Below are 9,144 nucleotides of genomic sequence, written 5' to 3'. Positions count from 1 at the left end.
CATCTCGCCAGATTATATACTAAGATTATGTGCATCTTGGTATTAATTTCAGACAAAATAATACCGAGATTCTATAAATTTGAGCTTTTTCGATGAAATTCCGAGTATAATTAACATCAAAATTCATATATTTGAGCTTTCTCGATGGATCTCGAGTAGGATTATTCTATATATATCCTAAATCTTACCAAATTTTTCGAAAAATATGATATTTTCCAACCTATAATTGAATCAATTTGGAAAATTTATTTTGATAATTGGAAAACCTATTTGAAATTTTGGAAATTCTTAATTGTAAAAACATATATTATGCTAAAGATCTGAAAAATGACCGTAATAATTTGATATAAGAAAATTTGAAAATAATATAAAATTTGATATAAAGTTTGAAAAGAATAGATTATATTAAAATAATAGTGTTTAATGTACAAGAAGGTACAAAATTATCCATAAATTAGAAAAAGTTAAGATCTTTTAACTTGGTGGTGGAGATGGATAGACAAAAACTATTTTTACGAATTTTTAATAGTCTTGTAATGACAATTCCCTGATGCACCGTACGAGTCTACGACGGACCACCACCGTCCCCGTCGTACTCCGCCTTCCAACCGGCGTTTCAGCCTCTCGGTTTTTCGCTTTTCGGTACTTGCAATAAGCTTTTTGTTCGTAAACGAGTTCGATTGCTCAGAGCTCACCAAGCATCAAGACTTTTCCTGGTATTCTCGTTCCTTTGTTGAGTATCGTCTTCTAGCTACTGTTGAACTACAATGATTGGTCGATAAAAAAATGCTTTTCGTGTAGCTATTGATCATAACTGTCTGAATATTTATCATCGGGAGAGTTCGTGTTCACCATTTCCTCTCTGGCTAGAGTTTCTAGTGCGAGTACTGGTGTTTTCTAATTCCTGTTTGAAATTCACGAGGTTCTTATTGTTATTTATCCTATGATTCAAAGTATCTTAGATTATAACTGTCATTTCTTATTACACATGTTTATGAGATTCTAGTGATTGTTTAAGTTAGCCTGATTTGGTTCTCCGGTAGATTTGTGCTTCAAGGAAATAGAATAATCTTTGTACGCATTATCGTCCGACATCTGGAACGCTTTGGGTATTTCTTTATTTGACTGTGAGTGCTGTTAGCCAGTTAGTCGTCCACCACGAAAGTCGATATTCTTAATTACAAAGAATCCATATGTGGAAGCTGGAAGGTAATGAAAAAGCATTATGTTATAATTGGGATCTTTAATGACTGAGGAAAGATGGAGGCCATCCACTTTGAGAATTGGAACCACCCAAAATTCAAAAGGCAACTTCGTACCACAAAGATGTCTAAAAAAAGAAAGTGGGATACGGTGCATAGTTCTTTTGACAGCTGTTGGCTCCAATAACTTTGCCTTAAACAACAACCACCTGATATCAAGAATAGAAGATCGGGCAAAAGGTTCAAAAGTGAAAAAATAGAAGACTTGATCCGTTGGAGAATTCTTTCAGTTTGTCTTCGTTTCTTATTGTGCTGATATCTTTCAGCTGTTTCTTGAATAAAATTCTGGGTATTGTTTGGAAAGACCTTCAACGGCTACCGCAAAAAGAAGCAGAAAATAACAGAAAAACTAAAAGAAAACAACAAAATAAAAAATACAAAAATTTACGTGAATAACTCGTAGTTCGGAAAAAAAATATGGTCTACTGGAAAGCAATCCACCATGTGAAAAATAAATTGTTACAATCACACAGAATAATTCCCTCCACGATCTCATTTACTAAGGCACTCTCTCAAAATTTTTGTACCACTTACCTTTTTTTCACTCTCGATCTAGAGAATACATAAAGGGAATTTAATTGAAGTTAGAACATTCAAACTTAAAAGTGTTTCTAATTAAGACAATTTGAAACTAAAGCCACATTCAAATTTAAAAGTGTTTCTAATTAAGACAATTTGAAACTAAAGCCATATGCTCCTTTTATAGTGCTTGACGCCCATACTTCCTTGAACCTTTTCGACATGGGATGGCCACTCTTCTAACATTATTTTAAAACTCAACAGGCATATCAATAGAAATATTCAATCAGGTGCTTCAGGCATATTGACTTTTGTAATTATCAGTTTAGTTTTATTCTCTTGGATCGAGTTCTTTTTTGTACTTGAACTTATTTTTTATGCCTTTGTATATCTGTTCATACATCTCGATGAAAGCTTTGTTTCTCTAAAAGTAGATATAATGATATTCAACCTGGTGTGGAAAATTACTTGTTTTCTCTTTGCTGCTTGATCTTCTTTGATGTTAGGACAAATAATAGGAAAAAAAAAATAAAGATGGGAAGGAACAAGGAAGAGGAGTAAGGACAGGAGAATTCCCTCGAGGTCATATAGCTTGATTAGTTTAAAAAATTAGTGATTTGGCTTCCCACTTGATGCATCTTTTGACCAGTTTGATTTTTATATCTTCTCGTGATTAAGCTGTATATTTTTACTCTGTGCACTAACATTTGTTTTGCCATGCGTGTTATAAAGAGAACCCACTAAGATTGGATGGCACAGTCCATTGGTTTCCGTACTTTTTCCTTATTCTCCAATGTTGCTATTATTTTTGCATAGGCAACTTTCCGCTTTCTATAAATAGACATTTGGCTCTGAGAATACTGTAATTCTCTATTGGAATCTTTCTACTCCTTCCTAAATGAAGAATATCAAGAAGACCATGTATTTTATATTTGCTCTCTTTTTTCAAGTATCTAAAGCAATAGCTTTTCCCGCTTGTTCCAAATGTGGAAATCTTGAAGTTCCTTATCCGCTTAGCACAAATGACAACTGTGGAGACTCTAGGTACAAAGTTTATTGCCATGATGATATTCTTCAATTCAAGTCAAGTGAAGGGTTTTACTATACTATTCATTCCATCGATCCTAATGCCTATAAGCTTATTATAAGCCCACCTGAAATACAGAAAGAGAGTTGTTACTCTTCTGATCTCTCTTTAGGAGGTTTAAGGCTAGATGAAAATTTGCCTTTCAATGTTTCTACACACAATACTGTCATGCTGCTAAATTGCTCCAATAATCTTATAAACTCGCCCCTGAATTGTTCAATAAACAGCCCTTGTAGGCAGTTTGAGGAGAAAATGAAGGAAGCAAGTGGGTGCAAGAACACCCTTTGCTGTACGTACTTGAAAGATTCAGCCATGACTGCCCACATGATAAGAGTCAGAATTGGAGGGTGCACTGCTTATACTTCCGTGGTCAATTTTAAGCATGGCGATTCAATTGAAACCTGGAATTATGGAATTGAATTGCAATGGATTCCTCCAAACTAGATTTATTTTCTGGGACATATGCTGGTCCTGAGTTTTAATCCTTTTTTTTTTTTTGGTGTGTTTTTCATTTGACTGGTTGATGAAAGCTTTTTGGTTCCTTTTGGTTGCCTACCATGTACTTCATTGTTTGGTTTTCGTTCCATATTTTGTTTTGATGCTCAATGCTAATGCATGCCCTACAATTCTGTCCTTTTTTCCCACTTCATTATTATGTACATTATATTAGATGTCTATGGTGGTACGATAAAACTCTTATTATACTCATGTAAGTCAAACTTACATAGGGTGGCCTCTTTTTCCACTATTGAGAATTCAAAATGGGTTGTTGTGAGTGTTAAATCATTTTTCCATTCAAAACTAAGACATAATGGATACTCCGGCTAGCTCTTAAGAATACTAAAGGGATGATTACAAAGGCTCTAAAGGGACTCAGTCCAATATGCATTCAACTCAACAAAACGAATATGAAGCAAACAAGGCCTTTGCTAGGTCATGAGCTATTATATGCCTAGGAACATCCCAAAGATAGAGAGAAAAAATAGTGGCTAGGGAATAAATATTAGAAATGAAAGCTGTAATATCATATCATGACGATAGGGTGGTAGACATCTTCAACCAACAATTTGAAGTCTTATTAAATGTACAATTTGTACAATTCATCTCTCGAGGAAAACGAGTACCCTCCTGAATAGAGGAAACTTCCACAAGTAAAGCATTTTGGCAGCTGCCCTTTCAATAGCAATAGGACTCCATGCTTGTTTGGAATGACTTTCCAAGGACTTAAAATATATTTTTTATGTGCTAGTAAAGGGTTTTTAAACATTTAAGCATGCATTACAAATAGATCCTACGATCATGCATGCTAAAAAGTTTGTCTAAAAAGTTGTGTCTAGCTGTCTAGGAGGTGTCCACTTGGGTCCTCACTGCATCTAGAGGTAAGAAAAGGGTGACTTTCTCTTTTGAAGAATTAGCATCCTTCAAAAAGGCACAGTTGGATTAGATTGTTGCAACTTTTAGAGATTTCCACTTGATTTTGAATCTCAAATAAAAAAGTAATCTTTTGGGCACATAGGAACCTCTTTCTGACTGCTTATATAAAATCCTTTCATAATCTTAGATCAAACTTACATAGATATGGCCTCTTTTTGCCCCATATATATTTAAAGTAAGTTGTGAGGGACAAAACATCCTTCCAAACAAGGAGAACAGACACTTCAGCACTAGTAAAAGTTCAAGGTAAGTTACAAAGGGCTCTATAAAAAGCCACCCTGTACCTGAACATAATACCCACTTGGTGAATGAGGAAGAATTTATGAAACATGATTGGTACTGGTAATATTGTTTTTGTTTATTTATGACATGTTTGATAACTATCTCGTTTTTTTCCCCTGTAAATAGAAACATTATAATAAATCGTAGTGCATAAAAGGGACACATGGAAGAATACGAAATCTTCATCTTGTTCTTGATTTTGGTATTCAATGTGCATGGTCTTTTGGTGTTGTTCCACAAATTTTGAACAACTGAAGTGTTGCATTGCAAAATGATACATAACTCTTTTGCGTGAATTGCAGGGAAGTTTCAGTGACCTACACAACTACGAAGGTTAGTCACAACATCATTGTCGTTGTCGGTAAGAAACCGTGCTTTCATTCAGATGAATGAAAGAATATTTAAGGACATACAAATAAACTAAGTCTGACAAAAACAACAGGAAAAATATCCATCATTAGCCATAGAAAGGGACTCAAATCCAAAAGAATAAGACTAAGCTCATAATTACAAAAAAGTTTAGTCGCCAAAGGTGCTTAATCGAGCTACCTCCCGAACATCCTCTCCCCATATTAGGAGAAGTTGAAGGTTTAATTTAGAGTAATGCTGAAATCAGACTTTTTCTGAAATTTGATTGGAAGTAAAATATTAATCACAATGTTAGGAGAATGTTTGTAGTACACATATGGCTAGTGGAGTGGCAAAGTTATATAATCATTTCACAATGGAATCTTGCCCAAGAAAAAAAAAAAAAAGGATCCTATGAAGGGACAGTCCAATTTACAAAGGCTCTTATAAAAGAAACATCAACAATATAAAAATGGCAAGTGCACAATACAAAAAGGAAAGGAAGTTAAAATATAAGCCAAGTGGCTTATTCCACACACTGGGATGGGATCAGAATGGGAGACCCACATTCACTTTTCCATTCTTTTCATTTTCTTTTAGAGAAGCGGTATTGCCAAAAAGAACTTTCAAAGTGATCTCAAAACATGAATTTGATAACAGAAAATTTGTAAAATTAGAGTTTTATGTCATATCTTTGGTGGTAAATTTAGAAATTGATCAAAATTTTGAAAGTTGTTCAAAATGCATTTATGGACTAAAACAGTTATAGTTGCCAATTTTGGTTGTTTCACTCTTTTTTGACCCCTCTATTAACATTTTTTTAGTTTTTCTGTAATTTGAAAAAAAAAAATCAAATATAACGCTTTAAAAAAGTGTGAATTAAGATTTTTTGTAAATTGTTCTTGGTTTGTTTTCAAATCCTATTTTTACCTCTAACTGATCTATTTGGTAAAAAATCTGAAAACAAAAATTTAGATATAGGAGATTCAATAAAAATAAATGTATTTTATGCTTTTAGATATTGTTTTGTAACGTATACAGAAATTGAAGAAAAGAGTGAATTAAGGCTTTTCGTAAATTGTGCTTATGGGATTGTTTTTGAATCCTATTTTCACGGTTGTCAAATGGGTCTATTTGATAAAAAATTTGAAAAAGGAAATTTGAAAATAGGAGATTCAATGAAAATAAATGTATTTTATGTTTTTAGATAGTGTTTGGTGACAGATTCAAAAATTGGATTCTAATTTAAATAATTGTTTAAAATGTCTTTGATATTATAAAAATAAATTATAAAACTAGTTACCCAACTAATATTTAGTTGACAATAAGTTATTATTAATTTATTTATAAATATGATTTATGTTAAAAAAATTATATGATTATTATTTAATAATATTATATAATTTATAATACATTATGTTATACATATTATATTTTTTAAAAATGAATTAAATTTATAACATGGCATATTACATATTTAAATTTTTTTATCTTTATTTAATATAAATCTGTTATTTAAATTTTAAAATTCAAAATCGGGAAACAATGATTAATTTACATTGTTTGGACCACAAAATTTAATAACAATTTTTAGAAATAGAATTTGGATTGTTTGCTAAATATATATTTGTTGAACTAAGTGAATTTGAAAAAATAAAACAGAATTTAGATTTTCTACCAAATAGATCCTTACCTTTTTTAAAGTTTAAAGATTTAGGTCAATTGGAATATTTACGTAGTTTTTTTTTTTAAAAAAATAATTAATTTTATTTTAAATAATTATTTTACCCTTCCATCATGATTCTAAGTCCACATTTTCTCTATTTGACTAAATTGTTGTATGGTCTACACTTTGGTTATTAGGAAATTATTTTAAATGATAAAACGGTTGAAAATATTTACAAATAATGACAAAATATTAGTCTATTGCAGTCTATAACAAATAGACAGTGAAATTTTGCTATATTTATAAATATTTTGGTTCATTTTCCTATATTTGAAAATAACCCTTTGCTATTTAATATAAAAACAATATTTCAAATTTTTTTTCGTGTATGAGTAATCCATTTAAGTTCATGTACTTTCAATAAACAGAATTAATATTCCCTTTATAAATTGTAAAAATATATTTACATAATATATTTTCTTTTATTGACCATTTAAAGTCTGGCCATTAGTTGTTTAAGATAGTTTTTGGATTTAGAATTTGGAATGATAATTTTCTTATGTTGATCTCTCTTGGGTTGAGGCTAACTGATCCAACCTTCTTACTAGTCATGCTAGGGTTTCATCCCTTTTAGGCCTAGCTATGCTGGGCCTTTGGCCTTTGGGTTTCATAGCCGAGACCAATCAGGTCCAATTTTTCTCGTGCCCACTCTTTCATTCTTTTCTTGCTCTCCTTTCACTATCTTACGCTTGATTCCAAAATCCACCTATAACGTTAGGCCCACTCCCAAGTTAGGGTTCGTGATTTTCCAAGTCATTTATCGTGGGTTTTAATCTTATGAACCTATCTTGGGAGTACAATCTCTCCTCCAATCTCCACACTACCCCATCACAAAACTTAATTCGAACTTGTTACGGGCTTTTAGGCTTATAGAGCCAAACTGATTTGAACCGTCCATGCATCAAATTATTTATTAGTTTTTATTTAACAACTTTGATGCAATTTTAAGGTTTTTATCTTTTTTATGACATTTAGGTAATGATAATTTTATTATTTTACCATGAGGCATTATGGTTTCTTTTATTGGGAGACTATTTATAGTCGACCATTAGGCTGTTTAAGATAGTTTTTGGATTTGGAATTTGGAAGGATAATTTTCTAATGTTGATGATGGAGATTCATCATCAACTTTGCAATTCTTGATCTAGGGTTGCATGTTTAAGCATCCAGGTAAGTCTCATCTTGCTTGTAGAGTATTCAAACCTTTAGTAGAGGATTAATTCCCCTTATCTATTGATCAAGATCTTCGATCAAAAGGTACAATTCTAGCTTTTCTCTTTAAATTGGCATCGATTGATTTGGGGGTTTTAGAATTTGATGTTAGGGTTCAATAATTGGGTTCCTAATTTTCAATTTCTAGGATTTTCATATCATTTGAGATCAGAGCCTAGGTTCTAGATCAAATATATCCTGTGAGTATCTAGAATTTCAGCTTTAGATTTGTTTTGTTTTTAATTTGTGTTGTTACTTTGAGAAAGAAAAAAATTTGGAAGAATAAAAGGGGTTCATTGGGAAAAAAATCAGCGCCGATTTGGAAATGAAAATTGAAGGAAGAAGTTGAAGGGCTGCAGATTTGAAATTGGATAAAAACTGGGAAAGGAAACTGTGAAATCGGGGCTTGCAGGTTCGGAAGATTGAATTGCAATTAGGAAAAGAATTGATTAAAAAAAAATTGAAATTGGTGATTTAGAGAATTCAAGTCGGCGATTTGATTGCAGACTTGGCAACTGGGTCGTGGTGTTGCAGAATTGGAATTGGAAAATTTATTGTGGCGAGGCGGTTTTGAAAATAAAAAGATCGAAGAAAGATGGAATTGAAACTATGAACAAAAATTGAGGATAGAGAAGCATGTGTTGATGGTGGTGGGGTAGGAAAAGTAAATGGGTGTGAACTTGAAACTAGCATATTTTATCTTGACATTGTCGGTTCATTAGAGCTTAAAGTAACATTTAATTCTATTCTTGTATCATTGCTTTCAAGGGAAGTAAAACTTGATGTGTGTGAGTTGGGAAACAAAAGACATGAGATAATCGAGACAAAAGCAATAAAAATATATGGAGAAGAAAAGTGTGCAAACATTAATGAGAGAGAAAAACATGTGAATAGTATTCGAGCCCTAGATAAAAATGGGAGATAACTAAAATAAAAACTGTGAGTTTGGAATTTTGTGCAGATAAAAGAGTTTGTTTTATGACGGATGAACTTCAACCAAGTTTGTCTAGTTTATTCTTTGAGGTTTTGCAGGATGTTAAAGGTTTGACTATGAAGTAAAGCTCGATGATTGTGTCTAGTTTTTTTTTGTTGGTTTTTTGGTTCTTAATCTCAAATTAATTAATTAATGTTCTGATGATATCAAATCTGAACTTATCCACTCATAGTTTGTGTTTTGAATAGTCTATTGTATAGAGATCACTCAAATTGAAGTTTAAACGAAGAAGAGATGATCGAAACAAGCTCAAAGGAAAAATCTTGAGTTAGTGACACAT

General features: G+C 32.1%; 1 long non-coding RNA gene across 1 annotated transcript; it reads left to right on the top strand.

Annotated features, from left to right (window-relative positions):
• Nucleotides 1-492: 492 nt before the first annotated feature.
• On the top strand, nt 493-3,503 carry LOC120079508. Its single transcript, XR_005482248.1, has 2 exons — nt 493-922; nt 3,096-3,503. It is a non-coding gene; the product is annotated as an uncharacterized LOC120079508 (long non-coding RNA).
• Nucleotides 3,504-9,144: the final 5,641 nt, after the last annotated feature.

The sequence above is a fragment of the Benincasa hispida genome, chromosome 6, assembly GCF_009727055.1.
Source record: "Benincasa hispida cultivar B227 chromosome 6, ASM972705v1, whole genome shotgun sequence".
Lineage (NCBI taxonomy): Eukaryota > Viridiplantae > Streptophyta > Magnoliopsida > Cucurbitales > Cucurbitaceae > Benincasa > Benincasa hispida.
Note: the sequence above shows the minus strand (reverse complement) of the source record. Positions and strands in the feature narration are given on the sequence as shown.